Here is a 13,404-nt window from a genome sequence, read left to right as displayed (position 1 = left end):
GCTGCCCCCACCTCCACTTCAGAGTCCAGGCCTCCAGTGTGAAAGTGTCAGCCACTCAGTCATGTCCAACTCTCTGTGACCCCATGGACCTCCAGGTTCCTCTGTCCATGGGCTTTTCCAGGCAAGGATGCTAGAACGGGTTGCTGTTCCCTTCTCCGAGGGATCTTCCCCACCCAGGGGTCAAACCCAGGTCTGCTGTATTGCAGGCAGATTCCTTACCCTCTGAGCCACCAGGGAAGCCCCCAGGCCTCTGGTGCTTCTAACCAACCAGTTATAAACTGGGGTTTCCCGGGACTCCCTCCTCAGGCTCAGTCATTTTCTAGAATGGCTCACAGAACCAGGAGAACAGCTTATTTACTAATTACCAGTTTATTATAAAAGCCTACAACTCTGATGTAGGCCAGCTGATGAAGGCCTTCTTCCTGGCTTGAGGGTGGCTGTCTTCTTGATGTGTCTTCTCATGAGGGGAAGAGAGATGGGGGGCCAGGGAGAGAGAGAGATCTTTATTATCCCTGATTTCCCCCTCATTTCCTCCATCCCCAGTATTAAAGGAAAATGCTGTTTTCTTATGTGTGTGTAGTATGTGTGTATCTATGTGCATGTGTATATGTATTTTTTTCAGATTATGCATTTAATTCAGGCATATTAGAGAATTTTGAAAAAATGAAACCCACGTTTTCTAACTGATATTTTTCCATTTAAAAAAAAACTATTTTTTTTTTTTTAATTTGGCTGCACCAGGTCTTAGTTGCGGCATGTAGAATCTTTTAGTTGCTGCATTCAAACTCTTAGTCTTGGCAAGTGGGATCTAGTTCCTAGTCCAGGAATCAAACTGGGGCCCCCTGAATTGGGAAGGAGGAGTCAGCCACTGGACCACCAGGGAAGTCCCTGAAATCTGCTTCTAAAAGTCACCCCTAACCCCTACCACCCAAGAATGATCTCAGTTAACCTTCCATCTGTTCTTCCTTGCATCCACACAAACACATGTGTATTTACAAAGATGGAGTCAACATGCATATATTATAGTGTGCCTTGGTTTTGCCCCTTAGTATGGAATCATGAGTATTTTCTCATGTCATCCAATGTTCTTTGAAACAACTGTAATATTCCCTTATATGGAGGTCACTGTGTCCCATCATACGGGTATGTCATCATAGGGATGTTAGTCATTTTCTTGCAGGTTTGTTTATTTATTTATTTGCTTTTTTACCCTATCAATTAAGGGGTTATTTTAGATAAGTGAATATTATTAGAAGTATTAAGTGTGAATATCTAATAACTTATACTGGCCAGAGTAAGACTATTTATTTCCTTTTTTGATTTTTAAAAATTTTCTATTGGAGTATAGTTGATTTGATGGTTGAGATAGTTGAATGGCATCACCAACTCAATGGACCTGAGTTTGAGCAAGCTCCAGGAGTTGGTGATGGACAGGGAAGCCTGGAGAGCTGCAGTCCATGGGATTGCAAAGAGTCAGATACAACTGAGAGACTGAACTGAACTGATAGTTGATTTACAATGTGTGTTAGTTTCAGGGGTACAGCAAAGTGAGTTAAGTTATACATATATGTATATTCACTCTTTATTTTTTCAATTTTAGATTCTTTCCCCATATAGGTCATTACCGAGTATTGAATACAGTTTTCTATGCTGTATAGCAAGTTCTTATTCATTGCCTGTTGTGTATATGGCAGTGTGTTTATGTCAATGCTAATCTCCCAGTTTGGCCCTAGCCATCCACTTATCTCCTGGTGACCGTTAAGTTTGTTTTCTCCATCCATGACTCTACTTCTGTTTTGTAAATAAGTTCATTGGTACCCTTTTTCTTTTAGATTCCACATATAAGTGATACCATATGATATTTGTCTTGTTTATGGTTTCCTTTGCTGTAGCAAAAGCTTTTAAGTTTAATTAGATCCCATTTTTAAATGTTCACTTTCATTTCATTCATTAGGGAGTGGATCAAAAAAGATCTTGCTGCAATTCATGTCCTAGTCTTTCATTTTTGTTGAACATTTTTGAAAAATATCTTCCCTTTTGAAAAATTTGCCACGGCACATCTTTCCATACATAAACTTCTGTTTCTTTCTATAAATGGAAGCATAGTTGATGTACAATCTTATATCAATTACAGGTATATAATATGAAAATGCTGGTGTGCTAACAATTTCGTTATCTATTTTAACTTTGAGCATGTCCACCCATGGGTATCGGGCAGCTTCCCGCTCACAGTCAGTATCCTAGACCCACCACGTGTGTGACTGGGAGGAGGGGGCACCATCCACGGAGCACACCTGTGCTGCCCACACCGTCACCCTGGCATCGCTCCCCTTTCCTTTCCCTGATCTCTGCCTCTCCTCCTGACCTCTTGGCAGCTCCACTCTTGCTGTCATCTTGTGGTCTTCGAGAGAATTAAATTAGCCTGTGCAGAAGGCAGGCAGGTCCTGGAAGAAAGTTTCAGAATGCTCCAATCGGGGGAGGAAGGTTCATTTTGGGCGGCGGTGGCGGTAGTTTGGCTCCACCAGGTCTTAGTTGAGGCATGCTGGATCTTTCTTTCTTTTTGTTCAGTTGCAGCATGTGGGTCTAGCTCCCTGACCAGGGATCAGTCCCGAGCTCCCTGCATTGGCAGCGTGGCGTCTTAACCACTGGACCACCAGGGAAGACCTGGGGAGGTTCATTTTGAGTCGTGATCCAGAGAGTAAAGCATGTTTCAGCAGGCTGGCATTCTCACACACTGCTTGTCAACATACAGGAGGAATCGTGGACCAGACTCTGAAACAACCTTTGTCTTTCTGTTCAGCTTCCCCCAAGCTTAGGGACACTGGATAGATCCTATTGAATTGATCTGTGGTATTTCTGAAAGCATTCTGTGCTGTTTCTTAGAGAAATGAGTCTTTCTCATTGGCCTCAAATTTGACCATCAGGGATTCAAGTCTTTGAGTTCTGCAGGCATTACCACTTTAATAGGATCCCCTATTAAAATGGTAACAAGAGGATTCTAAAAAAAAAGTGGAGTCATGCTCACAAATTTGGAGAGTTAATATTGTTAAGATAGCAATTCTACCCAATGGGATATACAGATTCAATGCAATTCCTATCAAAATCCCAATAGTATTTCTTTTACAGAAATGGATAAACTCATCCTGAAATCCATATGGAGTTTCAAGGAATCCAGATTTCAAAGCTTGGTTCAAAGTGAAAGTAATCAAAACAGGGTGGTATTTTCAGAAGAACAGACATGTAGACCAATAGAACAGAGTTGAAATCCCAGGAATAAAGCCTTACCTCTTTGGTCAGTTGGTTTTCAACAAGGGTGCCAAGATTATTCAAGGAAGAAAAAAATGTTCTCTTCAACAAATGGTGCTGAGCACCACCACCTCTTCCTTATGTCATATACAAAAATTAATTCAAAGTGGGTCAAAGACCTAAATTTTAAGAACTAAAACTATAAAGCTGTTAGAAGGAAGCCTAGGGGAAAACCTGTCTGACCTTGGATTTGGCAATGGTTTCTTACATGTGACACCAAAAGCTTAGGCAACAGAAAAAATAGATAAATTAGACTTCATTAAGATTAAAAACTTTTGTGCCTCAAAGGATACCATTAAGAGAGTAAAAAGACAACCCACAGGATGGGAGAAAATATTTGCAAATACTACATCTAATAAGGGTTTAAAATCCAGAACATATAAAGAACTCCTACAATTCAGCCACAAAAATACAAAAAACCCAGTTAAAAGGTGGGCAGGGGACTTGAATGGACATTTCTCCAAAGAAGATATACAAATGCCCAGTAAGTACATGAGAAGATGCTCAACATCCTCTGTCCATGGAATTCTCCAGGCAAAAATACTAGAATGGGTAGCCATTCCCTTTTCTAGGGGATCTTCCCCACCCAGGGATAGATCCCAGGTCTCTAGCATTGCAGGTGGATTCTTTACTGTCTGAGCTGTCAGGGAAGCCCCATTAGTCATTAGAGAAATGCAAATCAAAATCACAGTGAAATACCACTTCACATTAGTTAGGGTAGCTATAATTTTAAAAAGAAAAAAGACAATAACATGTTGGAGAGGATGTGAAGAATCTCTTGCAGACTGCTGGTAGGATCATAATAGGTGTGTGCCTCTTTATATGTCTACAGGTATATCCATTTGTCTATCCTTATGTTTTTCTATATGTCTATACCCAATGTCTATCCATATGTCAAAGTCTGCATCCACATCTTTAAGCAGTGGTAGGTTATATCGATCACACTCTGGTTTCCTGCAGCTGGTTTCTGCTGTTTCTAACTTCAGATAGTGACATTAGAATCAAAGAGAAAAGATGGCTTTCTCAGCAGTGGGTACAGCCTAAACAAGGCTGGTTCTGGGGCAGAGAGTAAAGCAGCTTGACTGGATCTGACGATAAGCCCTATCTTCAGCTTTCTGCCTGCCCTGAGCCTGGCTCAGAGCTCAGCACCTCTGAAACCGTGTGCCTTGTAGACTTGCTGTGAGCGGAGGGTGAGAGCAAGAAGTAGTTCAAAAGGGTAGGTTGACGGTAGATGGTGGGCAGTGAATTTGGGGAGTTATGGGGAGCCATGCATGGTTTTTGAGCTGGGAAGTGAAGGGCATGAGAAAGGCAGGGTTTGGGGGAGATTAGCCAAGACGTGGTATGTGGTAACAGCTAGATGGGGGAGGCTGATGTGTCAGGCTGCTCTGACACGTCCTGGCTGTTATGGTCTTGGAAGAATAGAAAGGTGTCCCATGAAGGAGGGGAGAGGGTGACTGGAGGTAATGGGATGCCCTTGATTTGCCCCAGAGTAACTTTTCAAAGCTTTGAGGATGCCCTCCCATCACTCCCCATTCCTTTGGTGAGCTGGAGCAGAGTGGGCACTCTAGTCCCCTTCCCACCAGGAAAGGAGTCACTCCCTTGGCATGAATAACTGTCATTGTTAACCATATTAATCATAACCTGTGAACACTTTCCATTATGGAGTCCTCACTGCTACCCAAGAAGTCCTTACTATTACTACCCCCATTTTACAGATGGGGGAGCTGAGGCACAAGCGTGTGATGTGACTTGCTTAGGTCATATGCTGTGCTGAGCTGTGCTTCATTCTTCAGTGGTGTCCAACTCTGTGAGACCCCCTGGACTGTAGCCCGCCAGGCTCCTGAGTCCATGGAATTCTCCAGGCAGGAGTACTGGAGTGGGTTGCTATGCCCTCCTCCAGGGGATCTTCCCAACCCAGGGGTAAATACTGGAGTGGGTTCCCATGCCCTGCTCCTGGAGATCTTTCCAATCCAGGGATCAAATAGGTCTCCCGCATTGCAGGCAGATATGGCAACCCGCTCCAGTACCCTTGCCTGGAAAATCCCATGGACCGAGGAGCCTGGTAGGTACAGTCCATGGGGTTGCGAAGAGTCGGACATGACTGAACAACCTCACTTCACTTCTTCACTTTACCGCCTGAGCCACCAGGCACGCCCCAGGTCACATGAGGAAATGTCCAAATGGGGATTTGAGTTCAGTTCCACCGCTCTATAGACGCTGCCCATCAAGACGGCCACCAGAGGGCGCACTCCTCCAATTCCCAACTATTTTTCCAATTAATACAATTTTCTGCTGTCCTCAGAAAAGTGATACAAAGGCAGACTTTGACCTGTGTCCCCACCCCAACCCTTAATCCCTCGGGGTCCTTATCCGAAGCGTTGGCTCCATTCCATGCCTCAGTTTGTTCATCTCTATAAAGGGGCCAAGAACAGGACCTACCACTTCATAGCACTGCAGGGGATTAAATAAGACCCTGGCACAGCAGCTGAAACCGTGTCACTCGGTGAAGGTTACTTCTCAGCACTAATGCCTTCTAAGCACACTGCTTGTCCATGGAGAATTCTGGGTGACACTTCCCATTGGATGTGGTCTGTGTGTTCTCTGTGGACTGACCCTCTGAAGACAAGGGCAGTTCCCTCTCTCATTAGCCAGACAGTGAGGGGTAATGGGTAGGAAGGAGCATGGCGTTGTGAGTTCAGACAGACTTGGGTTCAAATCCCAGCTGCATCATTTGCTGGCTGTGTGATCTTGGGGAAGTGACCTCACCTCTCTGAGCCCCAGTAAAAAGGTGATCATGGTCGTTTGCACCATGTGGGCTTGTTGAGAGGGCTGTGTGCAGTGCCAGGCACTACAGAAACCCAGAAGACATGGAAGCCTCTCCCATCCCACCCTCCAAGGCCACTTCCTTGGGTCCGTCAGCTAACTTGGGGCCCCAGGCAAAGGAGCAGACCTTAAGGTCCTCAGGATCTTGGCCTGTACTCTCCCCTTCCCCCCTTCCCCTATCTAAAGTCTACCCTGTTCCAGCCAGTTTTTGAAGTTCGCATCACTTAAGAGAATAGACTCCTGGGCAGAGAGCACGAGGGATGACCCGGTGAGCATGATGCAGGCCCTTCTGCTGTGACAGCATTGTCCCAGGACACGCCCTTTGACCATTCCAATGGGCCATGTGACCCCCGGGGCCACTGCTGACCAGGCACCGCAGGTGTCCGCATGTGACCACCAAGCAAGTCATGCTCCTTAGACTTAACCCCCTGTGACGACACCTGACATCCACTCGCCGGGCACGTGACACGCCTTTTCTCCTTAAATCTTCACAATAACACTAAGAGATCCAGGAAACCCTTAAAACCCTGTTTTCTTTAAAAAAAAATTTTTTTTTATTTTTTTATTTTTTTCCATTTATTTTTATTAGTTTGAGGCTAATTACTTTACATCATTACAGTAGTTTTTGTCATACATTGAAATGAATTAGCCATGGATTTACATGTATTCCCCATCCCGGTCCCCCCTCCCACCTCCCTCTCCACCCGATCCCTCTGGGTCTTCCCAGTGCACCAGGCCCGAGCACTTGTCTCATGCACCCAACCTGGGCTGGTGATCTGTTTCACCCTAGATAATATACATGTTTCAATGCTGTTCTCTTGAAACATCATACAGAGCAAAGTAAGCCAGAAAGATAAAACCCTGTTTTAAAGACAAAAACTAAATAAATAAAACGGAGTCCAAGAAGAGAGGTAACGTCCCCCAGGAACAAACTCAAGTGAGCAGAGTCCTGGATCTCGCCGATACAAAGACCTAATTCTTACCCGCTGCATATAGGGGTCCCCAGATGGGAATTGCTTTAGTGTTCAAAGTCCAACCAACACTGATCCAACAATTTTGTTAATGACACAGTGGCAACCCCATGGACTATACGGTCCATGGAATTCTCCAGGCCAGAATACTGGAGTGGGTAGCCGTTCCCTTCTCCAGGGGAACTTCCCAACCCAGGGACTGAACCCAGGTCTCCCACATTGTGGGCAGATTTTTTACCAGCTGAGCCACAAGGGAAGCCCAAGAATACTGGAGTGGGTAGCCTATCCCTTCTCCAGGGGATCTTCCCAACCCAGGAATCGAACCAGGGTCTCCTGCATTGCAGGCAGATTCTTTACCAACAGATTCTTTATCAGGGAAGCCCACAGTGGCCTAAGCACCATAGAAAAATACTCAAAGAATATCAGCAAACAGTTCACAGAAAAGAAAATGCAGATGGTTACTAAGCCGATGATAACTTGTCAACTTAGCCAACAGGGAAAAGTACAAATCAAAGCAATGATGAGAAAGGGTTTTTTTTTTTTTTTAAACTCATTGGGTGGGCAAGAGTTAACCCAGTTGTTAAAAATCAGTGCTGGTGAGAAATCAGGAAAATGGATACTCCCTGATGGGACCTTGCTGTGGGAGTGTGACTTGCTATGCTGTTTACAGAAGGGAGTCGCTGTAGCTGTTGACATTTAAGATCTGCAGACCTGCTAGTCTGCCCTCCGCTTCAGTATTCTGTCCCACAGAAACAAAAGCACCTGCGCCTTAAAGCACGTCTGCAAGGATGTGGACAGAACACTGTTTGCAGGGAGTGGAACCCAGACGCAAAGCAAGTACCCACTTTTGTGGGAAAGTTTGCGAAGTTATGGCAACTTCCCTTATCCCGCAGAATACCAAGCATCTATTATAACGAACAATTATATTTTTTATTGGTCACACTGCAAAACTTGCAGGATCTTAGTTCCCCAACCAGGGATCGAACTCAGGCCCTGGCATTGAAAGCACTGAGTCCTAACCACTGGACCATCAGAGAATTCCCTGCAATGAGTGATTTTAGACTTAAATGCACCAGAACGAGGGGTTCCCATGAAGTAGTAGTAATTTTTTTAAAAACACAAGTTGCAAAACAGCGTCAGTAATATAAGCCTACTTTTTACAAAAGTAGAATGAAATCCAAGTTAGAATTCCTCTGAGTGTATTTGCATAGAGTCTGCGGTGGGTCCTTAGAAGGAGATAGAGAGCGGTGTTCATTATTTTATTGATTTTCAGACTTTAACAAGCTTTTCTGTCCTTCCAATAAGAAAGGGAAGACACTTGTAACAAATGACAGGATATTGTGTATAAAGATGCACACTTACTACCCTTCCTTATAAATGTGAAGGTCAGTGTTAGGTGTCAACCTGGCTAGGCTACAGTCCCCAGTTATTGAATAAGCCCTAAGCTGGGTGTTGCTGTAAAAGGATTTTATAGATGTGATTAAAGTTGTAATCAGTTGACTTTATGTAAGGGAGGCTATTCTAGATTTTCTGGGTGGGTCTGATCCAACTGTTTGGTTGGTGGTTTAGTCGCTTAGTCTGTCGACTCTTTATGACCCCATGGACTGCAGCCTGCCAGGCTCCTCTGTCCATGGGATTCTCCAGGCAAGAATACTGGAGTCGGTGATCATTCCCTTCTCCAGGGGATCTTCCTGACCCAGGGATCAAACCAGCGCTGCCTGCATTGGCAGGTGGATTCTTAACCACTAGTGCCACTTGGGAAGCCTAGCCCAATTGGTTGGAAGGCCTTAAATGCAGAGCTGAGGCTTCTGGGAAGAAGCGGATCCCCCTGTGGTTGGCTGGTGCCCCAGAATTTCCAGCTAGGCACCCTGTGAATTTCGAACTTGCCTAGCCACCCCCACAGTCACAGAAATTCATTTCTTGCTATAAAAAAATATTTTTTTAACTAGTGATGATCAACTCTTACATTTCTGTGATAAATCTCTTAAATTTGTATGTCCTACTATTTGTTTCTCTGGTTGAACACTGACCAAAACAATACCCTAGAAAAATTATTTTATAAATGTACCAGAAGAAACACAAAGAGATGTCATGGGTAGCAAAAACCTGGTAACAACACATATGTTAATCAACAGAAAAAAGTGGAGAGATCAACCTCCGTGCAGTCATGCCATGAACTAATTATTACACAGCACAGAAAATGCCCAAACCGCCAGCACAGAGACAACAGGGATGGTGCTCACAAACAGGATGATGAAAGAAAGGAGCACGTCACAGAAGAATACATAAAGTGCTCTTTGATTTACATAAAATTCAGAAGCAGGCAAAACAAAACAAGTCACTGCTTCTGCTGCTGTGGTCGCTCAGTCGTGTCCGACTCTGCGACACCACGGACTGTAGCCCGCCAGGCTCCTCTGTCCGTGGGATTCTCCAGGCAAGAATACTGGAGTGGGTTGCCGTTCCCTTCTCCAGGGGATCTTTCAGACCCAGGGATTCAACCCGGGTCTCCTGCATTGCAGGCAGATTCTTTGCCACTGAGCCACCAGGGAAGCCCAAGTCATTGCTTAGGAATACTTACCTGTGAAAGTCACTCAGTCGTGTCCGACTCTTTGCGACCCCATGGACTGTACTGTCCATGGAGTTCTCCAGGCCAGAATACTGGAGTGGGTAGCCTTTCCCTTCTCCAGGGATTGTCCCAACCCAGGGATTGAACCCAGGTCTCCAACATTGCAGACAGATTCTTTACCAGCTGAGCCACAAGGGAAGCCTACTTAGGAATACTTACATAGTGGTAAAGCTATATGTATAGGTATATAAAATAGATAAATAGATATATAATACAATAGGTATACAATATATCTATTAATAGATATATAAAGTATATAAAATTATATATCCTATATAGCTATATAGTATATATAATATATACCATACATTATAACATATATAATATATATTAGATGTATTATATATAGGTACTATCTTATAGAGGATACATACATACATGATATGTGTGAATATATATGTTTATAGAACAAAAGAAAGTTTTACACACATAGTGATGGAATGATTTACAATCAGCAGTCTAATGGTGATTTCAGGGACTCCTAGGGCTTCCTTGGTGATTTCCCAGGGAAAAGGCTTCCCTGGTGGTAAAGAATCTGCCTGCAAATGCAGGAGACCTAGCTTCAGTCCTGCTTCGGGAAGATCCCCTGGAAAAAGAGATGGACCCTGAAAAAGGAAATGACAATCCATTCCAGTATTCTTGCCTGGGAAAGCCCATGGACAGAGAAGCCTGGCAAGCTACAGTTCATGGGGTCACAAAGAGTTAGACACAACTGAAGTACTAACGCTTCCACATCACTTTCAAGGTTACTGATAGTTCTGTTTTTTTAACTTAAGGGCATTGTTCATTTCATTATTTTTAAACTTGGGTTAAGAAAAAAGGTTGCTGCCATTCCATTTCTATAAGGATCAAGTCATCAGCCACTGCAGCGGCCCACCTCCAGTGCACCTGAGGGAAATTCAGGATGCAGAAAGACAGGAGGGAGTGCTCTGTGTTTTGGGTAGATGGCCCTTACAAAGTCAAGATGGATGCATATCTAGGGAAGAATTTCAGTGGCCTCAGATTCTTGTATCTCTCACCCATAGAAAAGCACTAAAATCATTAACTTGAGATGTCTGCTTTTAGTGATTAGCAATCAAGATGAATGCTCGACTACTTGTATTTCTCAGCCCCCACCTTACTTGTCTCCTGAAAAACCTGTATGCAGGTCAAGAAGCAACATTTAGAACCCGACAAGGAACAATAGACTGGTTCAAAATTAGGAAAAGAGTATGTCAAGGCTGTATACTGTCACCCTGCTTATTTAGCTAATATGAAGAATACATCATGCGAAATGCCATGCAGGATGAATCACAAATTGGAATCAAGACTGCCAGGAGAAATATCAACAACCTCAAATAGGCAGATGATACCACTCTAATAGCAGAAAGTGAAGAGGAACTAAAGAGCTTGATGAGGGTGAGAGTGAAAAAAACAAAACTGGCTTAAAACTCAATATTCAAAAAACTAAGATCATGGCATCTGGTCCCATCACTTCATGGTGAATAGATGGGAAAAAAGTGGAAACAGTGACAGATTTTTTACTTTCTTGGGCTCCAAAATCTCTGAGGATGGTGACTGTTGTCATGAAATTAAAAGACGCTTGCTCCTTAGAAGAAAAGCTATGACAACCTAAACAGCATATTTAAAAGCAGAGATATCACTTGGTCAACAAAGATCCATTTGGTCAAAGCTATGGTTTCTCCAGTAGTCATGTATGGATGTGAGAGTTGGACCATAAAGAAAGCTGAGTGCTGAAGAATTGATTCTTTCAAACTATGGTATTGGAGAAGACTCTTGAGAGTCCCTTGGACAGCAAAGAGATCAAACCAGTCAATCCTAAAGGAAATTAACCCTGAATATTATTTGGAAGGACTGATGCTGAAGTTCCAGTACTTTGGCCACCGATGTGAAGAGCCGACTAGTTGGAAAAGACCCTGATGCTAAGAAAGATTAAGGGCAGGAGGAGAAGGGGGTGGCAGAGGATGAGACGGTTGGATGGCATCACTGACTCGAACATGAGTTTGAGCAAACCCCGGAAGATAGTGAAGAACAGGGAAGCCTGGCCTGCTGCAGTCCATGAGGTCGCAAAGAGTCAGACACGACTTAGCCACTGAACAACAACAGAATTTATATATATTCTGAGTCCTCCCAACTCTTTGGAGCAGTTCCTCAGAGCTATCTGAGAGGCTGTCTCTCTGGCTACAGTCCTCAGTGAGGACTTAATACTATAAAACCTAACACAACTTTAATGTTGTGCATTTTTATTTCAGTCAACAAACTGTAAGCAAGTTTTGCCTCATTTTGCAAATATAACACGGTCCACAATAAAACATTTTTAAAAACTAAGCAAGCAAGCAAAAATAAGTTATAAGCCTCCATAGAGAGATGAAGCAGAATATATCTGTAATATCTTGGTGGCGGTTAACTGGATGTTCTCCAGGAACAGGAGGGGGTTCTGTAGTACGATGTTGGGGAGCAGCCAAGGAGAAGTCAAGGACCTGGGGGTGGCTTGATCTCTGGCCTCATCCCTTCTCCCCTCAATTAGTTCAGAGTTCTTCTGACTTCCGGATACCACAGAGCAATCTAAACTGCTTCCACGAGTTTTAAAGACGCTTGCTCCTTAGAAGAAAAGCTTCTAAGATATGCATGATCTAGAAAAGCAGATTTCATCTCTCTGAAGGAGGCAGAGGAGGAAAAGGAGAACCACCACCACAGGGACTTCCCTGGGGGTATAGTGGATAAGAATCCACCTGCCAGTGCAGGGAACATGGGTTCCATCCCTTGTCCGGGAAGATTCCACGTGCCTCGGAGCAGCTAAGCCTGCGCACCACAACTACGGAGCCAGCGAGTTGCAGGGCCCACAAGCCACAGCTAATGAGCCTCTGGGCTGCAGCTGCCCGTGTGCCTAGAGCCCATGCTCCGAAACGAGAGGAGCTGCCCCGGTGAGAAGTCTGTGCAGTGTGAAGACTCAGCGAGACCCAAATAAATGAGTAAAAATAAATAAAATCCCTCTGTTCTTAAAAAAAAAAAAAAGGAACAACAGGGTATTAAATGACCACACAACAGTATTTCACAGGAGATTCATCAACTATTTCCTTAGTCCACCACGGATGGAGATTTAGGATATTTTCAATCTTGGCACAAGCATGAAGATGACCAGTAAACATTCTCAGGCTTAGAGTGTTGTCCAAATGGTCTCCTCTTCAGAAAAGCTCCAGGAGCAACTGAGGCACAAGAGGCACGTGTGTTTTCAAGGCTCTCAAGATTGACATTTATCAATGGCCAAGTCCCATTCTAGAAGGATTATTCCCATGCAAACTCCTGGCAATGACAATGAAAACACTTCCTTGAAGTTGGTACTGTTTGCTGGTTACTGGGCTGCCGTGGGAGGTAATGAGCACCCCGTCCCCAGGGGAGTTCAAGTAGGTGTGCTACGACTCTTTGCCCAGGGTTGCTAGGATCAAGAGAGAACTTGCATTAGTTGCAGATGAGACTTAGGTAGGCTTAAGGCACCTTCTTAGTCTTTGGGCCTCTTCAGTAAAGACTGGAAGCTCTAATTCTCTCTCTCTTTCCTCTTTTAAGTTCCCCTCTGAGCCTATTACTTCTGCTCACACTTTCCCCAAACGTTTGCTTTGTTCCTGAAGCTGCCACTGTCGATAAAAAGAACAGACTCTGGCTCATCTTCCAGTTCTGCAA

This window comes from Odocoileus virginianus, chromosome 12, assembly GCF_023699985.2.
Source record: "Odocoileus virginianus isolate 20LAN1187 ecotype Illinois chromosome 12, Ovbor_1.2, whole genome shotgun sequence".
NCBI lineage: Eukaryota > Metazoa > Chordata > Mammalia > Artiodactyla > Cervidae > Odocoileus > Odocoileus virginianus.
The sequence above is the reverse complement of the archived record's forward strand: the minus strand, read 5'-3'. Positions refer to the sequence as shown.